At 40.9% G+C, this 18,932-nt stretch overlaps 1 protein-coding gene across 1 annotated transcript in view; it reads left to right on the top strand.

Annotated features, from left to right (window-relative positions):
• Positions 1 to 18,932, top strand: part of ZFAND3 (zinc finger AN1-type containing 3) — a 245,042-nt gene that overhangs the window by 130,599 nt on the left and 95,511 nt on the right. The gene's annotated exons all lie outside the window — the stretch shown is intronic.

The raw sequence follows: 18,932 nt of genomic DNA, 5'->3' as shown, positions 1-18,932 counted from the left end.
ACAGAAAAGAAGAGAATGTGGAAATAATAGTCTTACCCACTTTCATGTAGCCCTTGAAACTTTGTGCCCTAATCAACTATGTAAAGATTGTCAAAAATTAAGAAAAAAATTGAAAAAAATATTTGATGCCAACACTGGTAATCCATGTTGTTAGCATGTACTACTGATATGATAGACTTTACTTTTGTGGTCTTTTCCAAAAACGTATGAACTCTTGTCTAACCCAAGAAAGACATTGTGCAAAACCAAGTTGGGAGCCTGGTGCAATAGCCTGGTGGCTAAAATCTTTGTCTTGCATGCACCAGAATCGCACATGGGTGCCAGCTATAATCCAAGCCGCCCCACTTCCCATCCAGCTACCTACCTGCTTGTGGCCTGGGAAAGCAGTTAAGGCCGGCCCAAAGCCTTGGGAGCCTGCACCTGTGTGGGAGACCTGAAGGAAATTCCAGGATCCTGGCTTCAGATAAGCGCAGCACCGGCTGTTGCGGTCACTTGGGGAGTGAATCATCAGACAGAGGATCTTGCTCTCTGTCTCTCCTCCTTTTCTAATAAAAACACAAAATAAATTTTAGTTGTTTTTGTTTTTTTAAAAAAGACATTAAAATCAAGCTGGAGGGCATTGTACTAAGTGCTTAGCCAGCACTCGGCCTGGCTCTCAAGGTCATCAGAAATAAGGAACATCTGAGGAAATGCTATTACTAAGAAGAATGTAATGAAACATGAGAAGTGATTGTAGTGTGGTGTCTGGGTAGAGTCCTGATATAGAAAAGTAGATGGAGTGACAACTAAGGAGATCTGATTCAAGTGTGCAGGTCTGTTAGTAATTTGTCAATATTGGGTCATTGATTGGAACATTGTGGCCAGCTTTGTGGCACTGTATGTTAAGCTGCCCCTCATGACACTGACATCTTCTGTCTGCATCATTGTGAGTCCTGGCTGCTTTGCTTCTGACCCAGCAGCTTTGCTAATGAGGCAGGGAAGGCAATGGGAGATGGTCCAAGTGCTTGCTCCTTCACAACCTGTATGGGAAACACCCAGATTTACAGAGTTTTGAACGCATGACTTCGGCGTGGAAAAATTGAACTTTCCCCTGAAGCATTGAATAAAGCTCAAAGTCTGCTGTAATTACCCTTGAAAGACTGTGCTGAGTAATTTAGAAATGCATGAATATTTGTGTATCCGTTTGCGAAGGAAAAAATTTCTGTTTTAGTCTCCAAAATAAACTCAAAGCTTTAGTGTAGAAAACGTTCTGATTCATTTTTATTCAGTTTTCATCAATAAATCATACTCTCTTGATGTCAGTTAGAATGGTACCAGCTTCTAAGTTAAATAGCATTACTAATTTGTTAGAAGTCAGGTTCACTGTTTCCCTCTTCACAAGTCTGTTTCTACTGGTGCTTGACCTTCTGGAAGGTTGGGGCTGTTCCTGAAACCATGGTTTGGTGTGAGAACTCACTGCTAACGCACATGCTGTACAGTCTGTGGTCTGTTATAAATGGCCTCCATCCTGAGTTATTTATTTTTTTAAAGATTTATTTGTTTTTATTACAAAGTCAGATATACAGAGAGGAGGAGTATTTTTTTATACTCACTTTATTTTGTGTGCTTAGGGCCTTTCCACAGAACATAGCTATGTAACCTAAATTAGAATTTTTTCTTTTGGTGACTTTTGGCCAGAGTTTCAGAAATCTAGGTTTTAGAGCATGGAGTTGCTTGTTCATCTATAAAATTATAGGATTTATATTTACACGTATTCCTTTTACAACCATTAATTCCTTCCGTGTATTTAAATATCAATTTGTATGGTGTAATTGGTGTAGCAAAGTATATGGTTTAGAGTAGAATTTAGCTTATAAGTTAAGATGAATATATTCCAAAATTGAATATGGTTTATAACCCAGCCTCACTTTGAATTTCTGCTTTCTGCCAGTGTGTACCCATTGAAGCACGGATCATGGATCAAGTAGTTGGGTTTCATTTGGGATACTTGGATTTAGTTCCTGGCTCCCCATGTGGGCATTACTGATACTTGAGGAACATACTAGTAGACTTAACTTTTGTGGTCTTTCCTAAAAACCTGTGAACTTTTGTCTAACCCTGAGAAAAAATGTTGAAGCTAACTTTTGGTAGTGTGTAAGTTACCACTTACTCTTGGAAATTATTTTCCAAGCCTGCAGTGACTAGCTGATGCCATGGATAGTATCTGATCTCAGATAAACTGTTTTTTTTTTTTGTCTTATAAATATTTATACATACTTACAACAAAATTTGATTTACAAACTAGGTACAATAAGAATGTTGATTTTGTACTGTAATACAGTTAGATATAGTAAGAGCAATTATAGTGATGTGATATAATTAAAAATCAGTTTGAATATGGTTTGTTTCAAAATATCTTTTTATACGAATATTTCTCCTTCTTGTTCTTATGATAATACGAGACAGTGCAGTGTTTGCCTCTGAAATGACCTCAGTGACAAAGACATGGTGATGAGTTTGAACACAAACACTGAGATTTATGACAGTTGATTGATGCTTTTGATGGTTACCCAGCAACTATCACTTCAATAGTGTATATAGTTGCCCCTTGCTGTGCATGGGGGATTGGGTGTAGGACTACCTCAAATACCAAAAATTTGTGAGTGCTGAACTGTTACATAAAGCAGTATAGTATTTGCATATGATCTCTGCACAGTATCCCTTATATTTCAAGTCATCCCTAGGTTAGTCACAATAGCTAGTTAATGTAGATGATGTTAGCAGTTATTTTATGTATTTAGAGAAAAAAATGAAGAAGCCTCTACATATTCAGTACAGATATAATTTTAGTTTTTTATATTTTATTTATCTTTTGAAGATTTATTTATTTTTATTGCAAAGCCAGTATACAGAGAGGAGAGACAGAGAGGAAGATCTTCCATCCGATCATTCACTCCCCAAGTGAGCACAACAGCCGGTGCAGTGCCAATCCAAAGCCAGGAACCAGGAACTTCCTCCAGGTCTCCCAAACGGGTGCAGGGTCCCAAGGCTTTGGGCCATCCTCGACTGCCTTCCCAGGCCACAAGCAGGGAGCTGGATGGGAAGTTTTGCTGCTGGGTTAGAACTGGTGCCCATATGGGATCCTGGCACTTTCAAGGTGAGGACTTTAGCTGCTGGGCCACTGTGCCGGGCCCTATTTAAAAAGAGAAGTGGCACTCACATTTGCTGACTCCCTTCTTCAATGGCTGCAGCAGCTGAAGCTGTGATGATGTCAGGAGCCTGGAACTCAGTCTGAGTCCCCACTTGACTGACATGGTCCCAAGTGTTTGAGCCATCACCTGCTGCTTCCTGAATAGATAGTAGCAGAAAAACTGAATCAGAAGCGGATCCAGGACTCAATCCCAGGCATGAATGGGTTGCAGGCATTCAGAGGAATGACTCAACTACTGTGTCAAATGCTCACCTCATGACATTTTAAAAAACGGTATTTTCAAATGTGGTTCATTACATCCACAGATGTGTGACTTATCCCAGGTCAGCTGTACTTTGTAGCTTTGCAGTGATGTGTTTATGAAATTACTCAGAATGGCCTGCAGTTTGGAGCCTGTGGATTATTTATGTATGGAATTTTGCACTTAATGTTCGTGGGGTAAGCCCTCAACTAACTGAAGCTGTGTCAAACAGAACTGTGGGTAGAGGAGTGTTACATATTTGCTAGACTTCCAGCAATCCAGCTGCTGGTTCATTCCCTAAATGGTTGCAACAACTGGAGCTGAGCTGATCTGAAGCTAGCAGCCTGGAATCAGGAATTTCTTGTGGATCTAATACGTGGATGCAGGATCCCAAGGATTTGGGTCATTATTTGTTGCTTTCCCCAGGCCATATGCATAAGCAGAGAGCTGGATAGAAAGTGGACTAGCTGGGACACGAACTGATGCCCACACGGAGTGCTTGCCTTTTCAGGTGATGGATTAGCTTGTTAACCACTGCAGCAGCCTTGTTTCTCTTTACCTTGTACTTGTGGTGGCTGCTTTGGGGCATCAGAGTCTTGGTAAAGGAACAGCAAACCACTTTAAATATAAAAAGCTTTATGTCTTGGGCCCAGTGTGGTTACCTAGTGGCTTAAGTCTTCTTGCTTGAACTAGCATCCCAAATGGGCACTAGTTCGTGTCCCAGCTGAGAATCTTTCTCAACCTTCATTTGTAACCATTTACTATTAAAATCCTTGTCTTGGGCCCGGCAGCCGTGGCCTAACAGCTAAAGTCCGCACCTTGAACGTCCCGGGATCCCATATGGGCTCCGGTTCTAATCCCGGCAGCTCCACTTCCCATCCAGCTCCCTGCTTGTGGCCTGGGAAAGCAATGGAGGACGGCCCAAAGCCTTGGGACCCTGCACCCGCGTGGGAGACCTGGAGGAAGTTCCTGGCTCCTGGCTTTGGATCAGCACTGCACCGGCCGTTGTGCTCACTTGGGGAGTGAATGATTGGATGGAAGATTTTCCTCTCTGTCTCTCCTCCTCTCTGTATATCTGGCTTTGTAATAAAAATAAATAAATCTTTAAAAAAATAATAAAACCATTGTCTTCCTCTGTCACTATCATTTTATGGTAGAGGTGTGCCAGACTGGATTAGAGAGTGGCAGTTCTTTTGTGAGGCATAGTCGGTAATCAGTGAGGGCTTGCCTAAACCCTCTGCAAAGCATAGTTCTTGAATTAGAAAGCCACTGTGATCTGACTCTAAAAATTGACGATTTTCTTGACTTTACACATTTATTAAGGTATGTGTGGGTAGTGGAATGCTCTACCACAAGCAGCCACCACAAGTACAAGGTAAAAAGAAGTGTTGGGCAATCTTGTGAGATAATCAGCTTAGGAAAGAGAAGTGGGTTTGAAGTGTATTATTTTTTTGAACAGGATCAAAATTGAGGATGTGCTTAGCAAATTTGTGGAGAATCTGTGATAAATTTCTTCAGTGCCATTTCAAACCTCAGAACTCCACATGGGATAGGTTTATTTTGAGCTCTGTTCTGGATTACTCTGTATATATGCTCTCAGTGTAAATCTATCCAAGCATGTTTTGAAAAAGAATACTGAAGTCTCAAAGGTAGTTTAATTTTTATTTTAACCAAAGTTTGACTGACATTGACAGATGGTTTGAAAGGATCATTCTTTACAATCAAATCTTAACTTTTTTAATCCCTGTGTTTAAGATGAATAAAGAAGTAGCACATTATTACATCACTGCCAAGAACTAACAGTTGATTGCCCCAAAAAACATTTTTAATAGCACTAGACTTTTTTAGATCAGAATTCTGTAATGTGGTGGGAGGGTCTTTTAATATTGACAGGTCTCTGTTCCTTCGGTTTTCTGCTCTTGGGCTCTCTATTAAGAGACAGCTTAGTCATTGTTTTTTGTTCATAATTTTTGTGTTTTTACTTTTTTTCTAATTTGATTATTATATTTTCGACAATCTTTACATAGTTAATTAGGGAGAAAACGGTTCAAGGGCTATAGGGAAGGGAAGGGGTAAGACTATTATTTCCATATTGTTTCCTTCATGTATCTGAGGTAAAGGGGGATATTGAGGGAGAAGCCCCACCCAGTTTCCCACCCACCCCAGGTCCCAGATGTGGGGCATGCTCTGAGATACTTGCTCAAGTGGTTTTAATAGTTCACCTGTTATGAATCGCTGCCAGTTTCGCCACTTCCAGCTCAATGAGGTCGTTGAAGAATCCACTGATTGACATAGTCCATCATAGAGTCTCTATTTGCCCAGTATTTCGCTGCCAACATACAGCTGAGGTGGTTGACTTGTTCTGTCTTCTGTTTTTTCTTGGTTAGGTAGGGTTCTGAGTGCGGCATTTCAATTGGGGAGATTCCCCAAAGAAACTTTGTCTGAGGTGTTCCCAGACCAGATTCTTGTGTGTTCTAGCAAGCACAGGACCCGGTGCAGTCCATTGCCACAATGAGCTGGTGGTTGCAATTGCTGGGTTGGTTCTGTTTTCAGCCCTGTCTTCCACTGTAACCAATGGGTGTTGCAGTCCAGCCTGGTTCTGCCCAGCACTTACTTGGCCCTCACATAAACCAGTGGGAGCTGCAGCCTAGTTGGAGTGACCCACAATAACCCCCACCAGGCCCGCCCCCTATCCTAGTTTGCCAGTCTGTGTAGCAGACTAGTCCAGCCTGTTCCACATCCCATTTGGTTCTTGTACATGTTGATGGGTATTGAAGCTTAGTTCTATCTAACCAGCTCAACTATCCAACCCTCATGGCTTTTGTTGAGTGTTTCTCTGTCTAGCCACTTCAGCCCCTGTCCTGGTTTTCGTGCCCTCCCATGGGAGTGGTAACCCAAGAGGGAGGAGCCCACTGTTTCCCTCCCAGGTTTCTCTCACTCCTAGATTATGCACTCTCCAGGTGGTTCTGTGGTTTGACTTGACAGAATTAGCCCCCCAGTGCCAGCCTCTGCCAGCTGATGCTGTGGCTAAGCCCAACCAACTCTCACCCACTCTAATTTTTGTTTGCACCAGTGGGAACAATGAGCCCAGCCTGGCTTTTGCCTGATCTGGTCCACATGCAGCGCACAGGTGTTGTAGCCCTGCTTAGTCTGGTCTGCCCCCATCCCAGCCCACGCTCTCCAGTGGGAGTAGTTGTCCGGCAAGGGAACCAGTCCCTTATTCCCCCTGCTGGCTCTGCCCCCTCCCTTCCTGGTTCTCACACATGTACTGGTTGGGTGCTGCAGTCACATCTGGCACAGGCAACCTCACCTTGGCTTTCTGTATTGTGCACTGGTTTTTGTCACTACCAAACCTGGCTTGGCCCATACTCTGTTCTGGTGCTCTGGTTTGCCAGTGGATGACGTGAACTGATTCAGCCTGGTCTGCTCCCGATCCATGCCAAATGTATGCCAGTGGGAAACTTTCCATGGCCTATTCTGGGTTGTTTCCTATTATGCTTCTTGCGCTTCCCTGCAGGGTCTGTGTCCTGCCAGAGGAGTTGCCCAGGCTCCTCCATCAGAACCCCCTCCCAATGCCAGATTTTGCGCATACCAGTGGGTCCATGAGCCAGCCCTACTCAGTTCACCTCCTGTCTTAGCAGGAACAGTGGCTTTTCTTGACTGGCCTTCAACACAATCTGGCTCTTGCTGTTGGATGTTTCAGCCCAGCCATGGCTCGTCCATACCCAGATATGCCTCACATATTGTTCAGTAGTGGTCGTATCTGGTAATGTGTTATTTAATTTCTTGGCATTGTAAATTTCTATTTTTCTTCCTAAAAAAAACCCCACACAATGCTTGTGCAGAAGAAGTCTGGAGAGCAAAGCTTGAACTCACAGGCTGTCAGAATTTCTAGATTTTTGGAAATTGCCACATTGATTTTTGGATATTGCCTTGCCACCCAGCCTCCATCCAGTTTCCCTTTGAATTTGAGGTAGCATAGTTCCATTAGAAAACTGGTTCAAAACCTGGGAATTGGTGGGAAGGGATTAAAAAGAGACCACAAATGATTCTCAGTGCTCCTGAATGTACATATACCCCGCCCCCAAGGGGAGTCATAGGAAAGTTCTGGATGGCATTAAAAAGAACTTTTAAAGCAAAGCAAGAACGTGATCAACATAGGATTACCCACCCTTATTTAGTTGGACATTTAAAAGAAAATATATACCAATATATAGTTACCAAATTATAACTGATTAGTGTTTTGCAATGTAGAATATTATTAACTTCATAAAAAGCTTATGTTATAACTTTCATCCAGCTATATAAATTATATAACCTGGTTTGCGGAATTACTAGTTAAGAATCATATCAGCTGTTATGTTGGCCAATATCTGTCATCAACTGCTATCTGCTGTTGGTAAAATCTTGTCTTATGTTATGGTAGGCAGTGCTGCAGGTGAGCCGTGTTTGCCTTGTTTGGGACTTGGTGGAAATGGAGAATTTCAGTTCTCATCTTGCACCAAATAAATCTGAATTTGCCGTGGTGGGCATGGTGGCTTAAGCTGTCACCTATGATGCCAGGGTTTTGTTTTGGAGTGCCAGTTTGGGTCTCAAGCACTCCAATTCTGATCGAGCTACCTGCTAACACCTCTGGGAAAGCAGTGGAAGATGGCCCAAGTATTGTCGGTTACTAGTTTCTGGGCCTGGGGTTGACGCGCACCTTGCCTGGCTGTTACAGCCATTTGGGGACTGAATCATTGGATGGAAGATCTCTTTTTCTCTGCCACTTTGGCTTTCAAGTAAATAAATTGATCTTTAAAAAAAAAAATGGAAAACCAAAACTGATTCATATGCAGCAGATTTGAGATAACGTTTTTAGGGTGTCTAATGAAAGCAGGGTTTCAATTAAGTAACTCGCATAACCTTTGACTTAATCTAAGAAATGTTCTGAAAGCACAATTATTTTTTTTTTTATAATCTATTTTATTGTGTTGTTGTTGACAATCTTTACATAGTTAATTACAGTTAAAGAAAGAAAAAGAAAGAAAAAAAAAGGGTTCAGGGGGATAGGGAAGTGGGCAATACTATTATGTCCATACTGTTTCCATCTTGTATCTGAGGTAAAGGAGGATATTGAGGGAGAAGCCCCACCCGGTTTCCCGCCCACCCCGAGTCCCGGATGTGGGGCATGCTCTGAGATATGTGCTTGAGTGGTGTTAATAGTTCTCCAGTTATGAATCGCTGCCAGTTTCGCTCAATGAGGTCGTCCACTGATTGATATGGTCCATCATAAAGTCTCCGTTTGCCCCATTTTTCGCTGCCAACATGTAGCTGAGATGAATGATTGATCTGCTCTGTCTTCTGTCTTTTCTTGATTAGAGTTCTGAGTCCAGCAGTTCGATTGGGGAGATCTCCAAAGAAACTTTGAGGTATTCCCAGACTAGATTCTTGTATGTTCTAGCAAGCACAGGGCCCGGCTCAGTCCATCACCCCGATCAGCTGGTGGTTGCAATTGCTGGGTTGGTTCTGTCTGAAAGCACAATTATTAAAGGACATGGATATAAAATGCCAACTAAGACTAGCATAAAAATATAGAATAAAGAGTTCCTGAGATCTGCATTAATGATGATAGAAATTAGAATTAGCTCATCAGTATAAATTGTTATAACTAAAGAAACCAGGCTTGATTTTATATTTAGGAAAATCCAGGCAAAATCAAAGATGTAGGTGCATTTCTTTTTTTAAATATTTATTAAAAAGTCAGATATACAGAGAGGAGGAGAGACAGAGAGGAAGATCTTCCATTGGATGATTCACTCCCCAAGTGACTACAACGGCCGGTTCAGTTCCGATCTGAAGCCAGGAGCCAGGAACTTCCTCCAGGTCTCCTAAGTGGATGCAGGGCCCCAAGGCTTTGGGCCTGTCCCAGGCCACAAGCAGGGAGCTGGAATGGAATGGAAGTGAATGGTAAATGGGGCTGCTGGGATTAGAACTGGCGCCTGTATGTCATTCAAGGCGAGGACTTTAGCCACTGTGCCACTGCACCAGGCCCTATAGGTACATTTTTAAGAGTAAGATGTTTGGGGCCCAGAGGCATGGCCTAGCGGCTAAAGTCCTCGCCTTGAAAGCCCCGGGATCCCATATGGGCGCGGATTCTAATCCCAGCAGCTCCACTTCCCATCCAGCTCCCTGCTTGTGGCCTGGGAAAGCAGTTGAGGATGGCCCAATGCATTGGGACCCTGCACCCACGTGAGAGACCTGGAAGAGGTTCCTGGTTCCCGGCTTCGGATCGGCGCGCACCGGCCGTTGTGGCTCACTTGGGGAGTGAAACAACGGATGGAAGATCTTCCTCTGTGTCTCTCCTCCTCTCTGTATATCCGGCTTTCCAACAATAAAAAAAAAAACTAAAAGAAAAAAAGAGTAAGATGTTTATGTCACAATATAGGAGTGATACAGTTAACAGGTAGTACAGTTCTGAGGTAAAAATTAAGACAAAATGTTGGAACTCTACTTCCTTCCCGAGCCAGCGTGAAAACTCTGCTAAGAGCCAAAACTTGAAATAGCAACTTCAGTATTCAAATGGAATAGCCGAGTATACCATCTGTAACTACATATTCCTACTGTACCTGTTTTTTCTCCACTCTTTCTTCCTGTCCCCTGCTCAAATTGTTCCTCTTTTGGTTTAAATTTTTTGAGGAATGTACTAAGATGACTTAGTCAAAAACTGTGACTCAATTTTAATGCCCAGTTGAAGGGCAAAGATTTAAGTCTTTTCTAGTGTAATATGGTTTATGAAAATATCTGTAGAATTTCCACTAATATTTAAGGACTTAATTAGTCTTCTGTGCTTGCAGCCAGGGTTCAGATGTTTAAGTCCTCTGATAATTGAGAATCTCTTGATGTTTGCCTGAAAGCCTGTATTTCCAAGACTTGTTTTTGCTGTTCGAAAATTGGTTCCTTTGCACATTTGTGATGTCAGTAGTCAGTACCTGAATTGCCTCCAGAAAACAGAACTGAATGATTGCAGGACCACAGTGAATAAAGTATTCATGGTATATCTGTTGTTCCTTTGACATTTTGTAGCTTCGTTGAATTTTTTTTTTAAGATTTTATTATTATTATTGGAAAGCCGGATATACAGAGAGGAGGAGAGACAGAGAGGAAGATCTTCCATCTGATGTTTCACTCCTCAAGTGAGCCGCAATGGGCCGGTGCGCACCGATCCGAAGCCGGGAACCAGGAACTTCTTCCGGGTCTCCCACGCGGGTGCAGGGTCCCAATGCATTGGGCCATCCTCAACTGCTTTCCCAGGCCACAAGCAGGGAGCTGGATGGGAAGTGGAGCTGCCGGGATTAGAACCGGCGCCCATATGGGATCCCGGGGCTTTCAAGGCGAGGACTTTAGCCGCTAGGCCACGGCTGCCGGGCCCCTTCGTTGAGTTTTTTATAAACTAACACATTCTGTGGAAAATATTTTCAAATCTTCCTCATTTAAAGTGTGTGCTTTCTGATGGCAAGCAGTGTTTTGTGGAAGCAATGAAAATAGTGCGAATTGCTTCGTTAACATAGGATAAATTCTTTTGGCCTCATTTTCTACTGACATCCTTGACTTTTAACAGCAAGAAACTGATGCAGTTCTGCATCAGTTTTTAAAAGAGCCAGTGTTTATTTTCCCTGCTGCAGTCTTCAGTGTGAATATCTGAAAATTTTTGAATTGGGAGAGACATGTCTTCTAAGTATGTGTTGTATATGTTAGTTTGCCGTTTAGCCAAAATTCAATTTTTTGAGGGGTGGGGGGAGATCCTGACATAACCTGCATGATATAGCTATCATCTAGTTTTTGTTTTCAAAGTGCTTGGTTTATTCTTTTGACGAGGATTTCCCCGGAAATTCCTGCAATTAATTCTCCTCCTCTTTATATTCATGTTCCAGTAAGAAACCTCTGTGCTTCCATCTAGACAACTTGCGTATCAGTGCCTTGAAGTTACAGTAGGTAATAAGTTCCAACAGTAACAGATTAGTTACCTTCTCTGAAATTTGATGAACTCATAACTTGTATTGGCTTGCTAATGAAATGAAAATATTGCCAGTAGTAAATAAACAAATGTTTACTTTGTCTCATTTTGGTCGGAAAATTAATTTGCCAGAAGTATCCATGCTGCCTTTGAATCCTAAGCTTTAGTACAGGACTTCAACTCGGATCATGACAATTTACCTGACATAGCCACATCTTTTGATTCTGTTAGTTAAGGTTTGGTGGTGTGCCTTTTACTTTTCATCTACAGCTGTTGATCTTTTCATGCCTTTATAGGCCTTCTGTGGGAATGGAGTGATAACAGATCATGGGAAGCTCTGACTTTCTTGTATTAGTTTGATAATTTATGAGCTTTTCTGTAAATACTTTGTATGTAAGACATATCGGATAGCTAATGATTGCTGAAGGTCACATTTTAAAATGTTCTCATAGGGCTGTGGTTTACATATCTAATTGTCATTCTTTCAGAACTCTGAAAAGAACACAGATCTCTAATTTATTGCTCACCTCTAGTAAAATCTGCAACTTGGTAGCAGAGTCTCCATTGAATGAACTATGAGTGCCAGTGCTGGTATTTTAGTGTGGCTAAGATTGTATTTGGATACTTTAAATGGTTTTTTGGAGGTGTGCATAAAACCATTTTGTATGTGTTGAAAGCATTATGTATAACAATGGCTGTGTAGTTTATGAAATTCTAAGATAGGTTATGTGTGGTGTGTAAACAGCGGATGGAAAGGTCTGTCAGTCTGGTCTTCACTCTTCAGCAGGCAACCTTGGAGAGCTGATTTCTCTAGTGCCTTAGGTTTTCCTTCTATGCTAATAGGAAAATTGACAGGCATTTAAGGGTTTTAATATTGTGATCATCTAATTTTATGTAATTCAAAATCATAGAGTAGTAAATTTACTGAGATAGTTCAGTAGGTGATTGAATAAAGCTGATGATCACAAAGTGTGAGTAAAATAGAGAAAAAACCACTAATGTTTGTGGTGGTTTTGAGAATTTTCTGGTTGCAATGTTGAGTTCTAAACTAACATGAAATATACTGTGTTTATTTCTTATTAATAGCTTTATTGAGTTTTAATTTACATCTCATTAGATTCATTCACTTGGACTGTACAATTCAGTAGTTTTTACTGTACTCGGGTTTTGCAAACATTACAACAATCCAATTTTAGAACATTTTAATCTTACCCCCAAAGAAATTCCATACCCATGAAGTATATGGAGTTGATCATAGTTAATAGGAACCTTTTATCACATATTTGCACACAAGTTGGAGATTTAAAGAAATCTTTTAGGCCTCAGCTCGATAGCATAGTGGTTAAAGTCCTTGCCTTGTGCACTCCGGGATCCCATATGGGAGCCGGTTCTAATTTGGTGGCCCCACTTCCTATCTACTCCCTGCTTGTGGCGTGGGAAGGCAGTTGAGGACTACCCAAAGCCTTGGGACCCTGCACCCGTGTGGGAGACCCAGAAGAGCTCCTGGCTCCTGGTTCCTGGCTTTGGATTGGCTCAGCTCTAACCGTTGGGGTCGCTTGGGGAGTGAACCATCGGATAGAAGATTTTCCTCTCTGTCTCTTCTCCTCTCTATATATCTGCCTTTCCAATAAAAATAAATGAATCTGGGCCCAGCGGCATGGCCTGGCGGCGTGGCCTAGCAGCTAAAGTCCTTGCCTTGAAAGCCCTGGGATCCCATATGGGCACCGGTTCTAATCCCGGCAGCTCCACTTCCCATCCACCTCCCTGCTTGTGGCCTGGGAAAGCAGTCGAGGATGGCCCAGTGCATTGGGACCCTGCACCCGTGTGGGAGACCTGGAAGAGGTTCCTGGTCCCGGCATTGGATTGGTATGTACCGGCCCGTTGCGGCTCACTTGGGGAGTGAAACATCGGATGGAAGATCTTCCTCTGTGTCTCTCCTCCTCTCTGTATATCCGGCTTTCCAACAATAATAATAAAATCTTACAAAAAAAAATAAGTGAATCTTTTAAAAAAATCTTTTAATAAATCAGAAGAAAAACTAGCTATAGTAGAGGTACAGGCACTGTGATGAGGGTGTAGGAAACATGCTATTTTGATGCTTCCTTGGTTATGCTGCTCTGGCTGGTAGTTAAGACAGGCCCTATAAGATAAAATGAATGGGTTTCCTTCTTTGTGTTTTATTAAGAGTTAGCATCCAGTGTTTGAGCGATAGCTGGATTTGTTTCTGATTATTCCATGGCCATATGCACACAATTATCAGAAGACATTTTGCAGACTTAATGTGGTAAACAACAGTGACTGGTAGCTTCTCTGTGTTGTGAGCATTAAATTAATAATCATCTAGCAAAGTGTATTGCATGTAGATATCTGTTTAAAAGTTGCAGAACCATGTCAATATTCATTTAAAGACCCTCTCAGGTTAAAAGGAGAGATGTCGTTTCCCATAAGTATGTTGTTTTTTTGACGTTTTTCGTTTCTCTTCAGATAGTTATTAAGTCTTGATCTGTTATGTAGAATTGATTTTTTTTTAGGAAACATTTTAAGTTAAAGTTTTCTCAAGATATAAAAAGTATAACTCACTAGCTTTAAAAGAAAGCCTGATTTGTTGAGTTTTGATAAATGTATATAGTTGTATAACCCCACTCTAGAAAGTTTTCTTGTAGTACTTTGAAATTGTACTTTCTGTCTTCCTGGTCCCTAGCAACCAGCAACCTGTAACTGTCATTTGTTTCTCCAGAAATGTTCATCAGTGGAAATGTATGGTCTATCTGTGTCTGGCTTTTTTCAGTTAGCATAATACCATCGGAACTCACTTTTTTAATGTACGTGAGTTCATTTCTCTTCATTGCTGAGTGTTCAGTTCCTGGCTTTGGAGTACTTTGAATGAAGTTGCTATGGACATATACTTTTACCTGGATATGTGCTTTTCTTTGCTTGCATAAATACACACCAGAATTTTGGGGTATATAACAAGATAGAGCAAATTGATGCTTAACTTTATAAGAAACGCCCAAGCTGCTTAAGTGGCTGTACTTAATTTGCATTCCCATCAGTAATGTATGAGAGTTCCAGTTGCTCCACATCCTTGCCAGAACTTGATATTAGGGTTTTAGAATTGCAGTCCAGTGCAATAGTGGTGAGACCTCACCACTTAACTTGTGCTTCTTTAAAGCTTGTTTTTTAGTGGATTGTACTCTGTGCTGTTGGTGTTAAAAGTGCCAAGAAGGAAGGGAGAAATAAAAAACCTCTGCATTGTTTTTATTGCTTTGTAACTTTTGTTCTTAGAACATTATTTCTTTCCTACAGTTAGCACAATTGTTTTTATGCTGTTTTGTTTTCTGTTGATCTGGAAATATGCTATCCATTACTGTATGATTATAAATATGTCATCCATTACTGTATGATTATGTCGGTATGATCATACACAATCAGGGAGATTTGGGGGGATATAAATATGTAGCTCATATAAATCATTTCATAATAGGCTTAACCAATTTCTCAATTAGAGAATACATGGCTGTATTTCATATGTCATTCTGTTTGTTGAGTGAAAGTTTTGACTTTGAATAGTTGGAATATATATAATACTTTGAAGCAAATTTGACAGCAATATCTTAGGATTGAGAGTTTTTCATTTATTTGAAAGGCAGAGTTTGAGAGGCCCTTAGTGTGTTGGTTTACTCCCCAAATGACTGGAGGTAGGAGTTGGAAACTTCTTCCCAGTCTCCCACATGTGTGCAGGGAACCCAGCGTTTTAGCAATCTTCTATTGTTTTTCCAGGAACATTAGTAGGAGCTGGATTGGAAATGGAGCAGCCAACACTCAAACTGGATCCCGTATGGAATACCAGATGCTGCAAATGGGCAGTGGCTTCACCTGATGTAGAATTGAGATATCTTGTTTCTTATACCTAAGTGTACTAAAAGGTGGAGAGAGAGACAGGAGGTAGTGTAATGCAGAATGATGCTTGTTAACCTGTGTGCCCTGCAAGCACCTCCATTATTACTGGAGAAATTACATGGTTTCAAGAAGGAGAGAGGAAGATTTGAAAAACTGTGCAGCCAGATTCACTTAACACTTCATTGCCCGGAAGATATTGTTTCTTTCTTTTTGACAGTGATTTTTAATCTTTGTATAATGAGGTGTAAAGAGTCCAGATATCTTAAACTCAAATGTCAGTTAAAGGCCTTTGAGAAATTAAGAGAGGGTGATGGATACATCAGACTTGGCCACCCTCTAGTGGCTGTTAAGGTCATATTGCAACTTACACTGATCCTCTTATGGTAATGGCTGCGAGGCTCATTGTTTATACACAATTCTGTTTGTATTACACAAATTGTGAAATTATACCATCTAGAGATAATTTCAGTAAGAAGTTATCTGTTATAACATTTGTTATCTAGGTGGTAGCACTGTAGGTTGATTTGTTGTTGTTCATTTAACTTTATGTTAACTGAAAGAAGAAGGGAGAGCCAAGGCCATTTACTGATTTTTATTTATCATCTCTAACCCTGAAGATGTAGCGTTGAGGTACTTTGACTCAAATTCTGTATTTCTTTCAGCCCCATTTTAGGACTTTAATGGAACATGGATGATTCTGTAAAATTTCTGTGGAACGGAATGCTTCCTGATATTGGCTCTGAGTGTTTTTCTTTCTTTCTTTCTTTCTTTCTTTCTTTCTTTCTTTCTTTCTTTCTTTCTTTCTTTCTTTCTTTCTTTCTTTCTTTCTTTCTTTCTTTCTTTCTTTCTTTCTTTCTTTTTTTAATTCTGCCTCGGTGTTGCCCAATGAAAATCCTTTACTGCTTTAATAAAATTTCAAATGTCATCTTCTTTCTGGACCACTCACCTATTCTGTGAGCATGCAAAATAAATATATTACTTACTCTTATTAAATAAGGAATGTTTTCAAAACAGTAGTTGCTGTGTGTTGTGGTGTACTGATTTGTGTTATCCACTTCCTGGCTTTGCTAAGCTTATTCCTAGCTCATGACCCCAGAACAGCACACAGAAAGCAATTAATATTTACCTGAATGCTTCTGTCTGCCTCAGTTTGCAGTGCAATGGCAGTTCTGTTTAATTGTTTGCTTGGGGATAGTATCACATTTTCCTAGAACTTTTATTTCAAATAGTGTGTAGGAGACTAGGTCCTAGAATTCTGATTTCACAACTTTACCACACATTTTTAAACTTGAGAGTTCTCAAAATCCTAATGCCCAATTACTGATTTGATCTTTCTACTTGCTGCTGAATTTATTGTATAGTTATTTATAGCACTTACTGATAATTACTGTGTTTCTGTGAAGTCAGTTGCACTATCTCCATTGTCATCTCTGAGTTTATGTACTTGAATCTTCTCTTTTGGTTATTCTAGCTAAGAGTTTATCAATTTAAAAAAATCTTTTTAGTTCAGAGCATTTAATTGGTTTTTGTATTTTTTTATAGTTTCCGTCTGTTCTGACTGAATTTTCTGTAAGTTTTTAATTTGATTTATTGTTCTAGTCATTTTTAAAGGATTTACTTATTTATTTGAAAGTCAGGAATAAGAGAGAGGAGAAGGAGAAATCGTGCATCTGTTGGTTCATGCAATTCTGGCTTTTTACTTGTGTGGCAAGGACCAAGTCTGTAAGTAATTTGCTACTTTTCCAAGTTTATTCTTTTTAATTTTTTTTTTTTATCGGAAGGCAGATACACAGAGAGAAACTGGCCCACTCCCTAGAGCTGATCCAATCCAAAGCTAGAAGCTAGGAACCAGAACCTCCTCCGGGTCTCCCATTTGGGTGCAGGATCTGAAGACCCTGCTTTCCCATGCCACAGGAAGGGAGCTGGATGGAAAGTGGAGTAGTCAGGACATGAAGCAGGGTTCACATGGGATCCCAGTGCATGGAAGGCAAGGGTTTTAGCCGTTAGGCTATGGTGCCAGACCCTCCAGGTATATTCTTTGGAAACTGTATGGAAAGCAGAGCAGTCTTGACTTCACATGTTGTTTAGATGGGATGCTGGCATTGCAGACAGTGGTTTAATGAGGCTGTACCACAACATTGACCCTATTGATACATTGGTTTGATTTTGTTTTTGATTTAAAAGATTTATTTTATTTTTACTGCAAAGTCAAATATACAGAGAAGGAAAGAGACAAAGATCTTCTGTCCAATGGTTCACTCCCCAAGTGAGCGCAATGGCCGGTGCTGTGCTGAACCAAAGCCAGGAGCCTCTTCTGGGTCTCGCACATGGATGCAGGGTCCCAAGGCTTTGGGCCATCCTCAACTGCTTTCCCAGGCCACAAGCAGTGAGCTGGATGGAAAGTGGGGCTGCTGGGATTAGAACCGATGCCCACATGAGATCTTGGTGCATTCAAAGTGAGGACTTTAGCTGCTAGGCTACTGTACTGTTTTGTTTTTGTCTTTCAAGATTTATTATTTATTTGCAAGGCAGAATAACGAGAGGGTAAGAGACAGAGAAGTTGATCTTCCATCCACTAGTTGGTCTCCTGTCTGTTGATTTATCCACAAACGACACAAAAGTCAGTTCTGGGCCATCTGAAGCTAGGAGCCAGGAACTCCATCTTGTCTACCACATGGGTGATAAGGGTCTAGACACTTCACTGATTTTCTCCTGCCTTTCCTAGACTTATTAACAGGGAGCTAGATTCAAAGCAGAGAAGCCAGGACTCTGACCAGTACTCTTTCATGAGATGCTGACATCATAAAGAATGACTTAACCCCTGCTGTGCCACAGTGTCTACCCCTCTTTCTGTTTTTTTGATACAGGCATTAATTACTCTAAAACTTTTAGTACTGCTTTTGGTATGGTTTCTTTCTGTTTTCATTTATTTGAAGAAATTTTTTTCATTAAGCCATTGATTGGTTACTACTTGATTATATTGTAAACTGTAATCTCCATTCGCCTGACATAATTTAATTTAATCTTACTAAGTGCAATGACTAAACCAAGAGTTGAAGATGTAAATTTCCTTTTTATAAAAGTCTAGAGTAAAAGGGAAATCTCTATTTTAATATCACTCTTACCTAAAACTTAACAGTGAATATTTAACTTGAGGAAAACTCTGTTAAGATTTATATTTTTACTGGAAAGGCAGATTTACGGAAAGTACAGACAGAAAGATCTTCCTTGTGCTGGTTCATTCCGCAAGCAGCTGCAATGACTGGAGCTGAGCTAATCTGGAGCCAGGAGCCAGGAGCCTCTTCCGGGTCTCCCAGGTGGGTGCAGAGTCCCAAGGCTTTGGGCTGTCCCCTACGGCCCTCCCCAGCCACAGCAGGGAGCTAGATGGGAAGTGTAACAAGCTGGTTGAGGCTATCAAACTGAGCTCATGAGGAAAAAAACTGTTCATTGCATCCATGGATGTTGCTTCTGTAGCTGTGATGCTAGATTAGCTCTATTGTTTTAGTTCCAGGACATATTAAATTAATTGGCTTTATTAATTTTTGAGTCCCCACTCCAGCAGTTACCTTGTTAGGGACAGATCAGCCGATTTTGCAGTCTCTGTT

Source organism: Ochotona princeps, chromosome 1, assembly GCF_030435755.1.
Source record: "Ochotona princeps isolate mOchPri1 chromosome 1, mOchPri1.hap1, whole genome shotgun sequence".
Lineage (NCBI taxonomy): Eukaryota > Metazoa > Chordata > Mammalia > Lagomorpha > Ochotonidae > Ochotona > Ochotona princeps.
The sequence above is the reverse complement of the archived record's forward strand: the minus strand, read 5'-3'. Positions and strand labels throughout refer to the sequence as shown.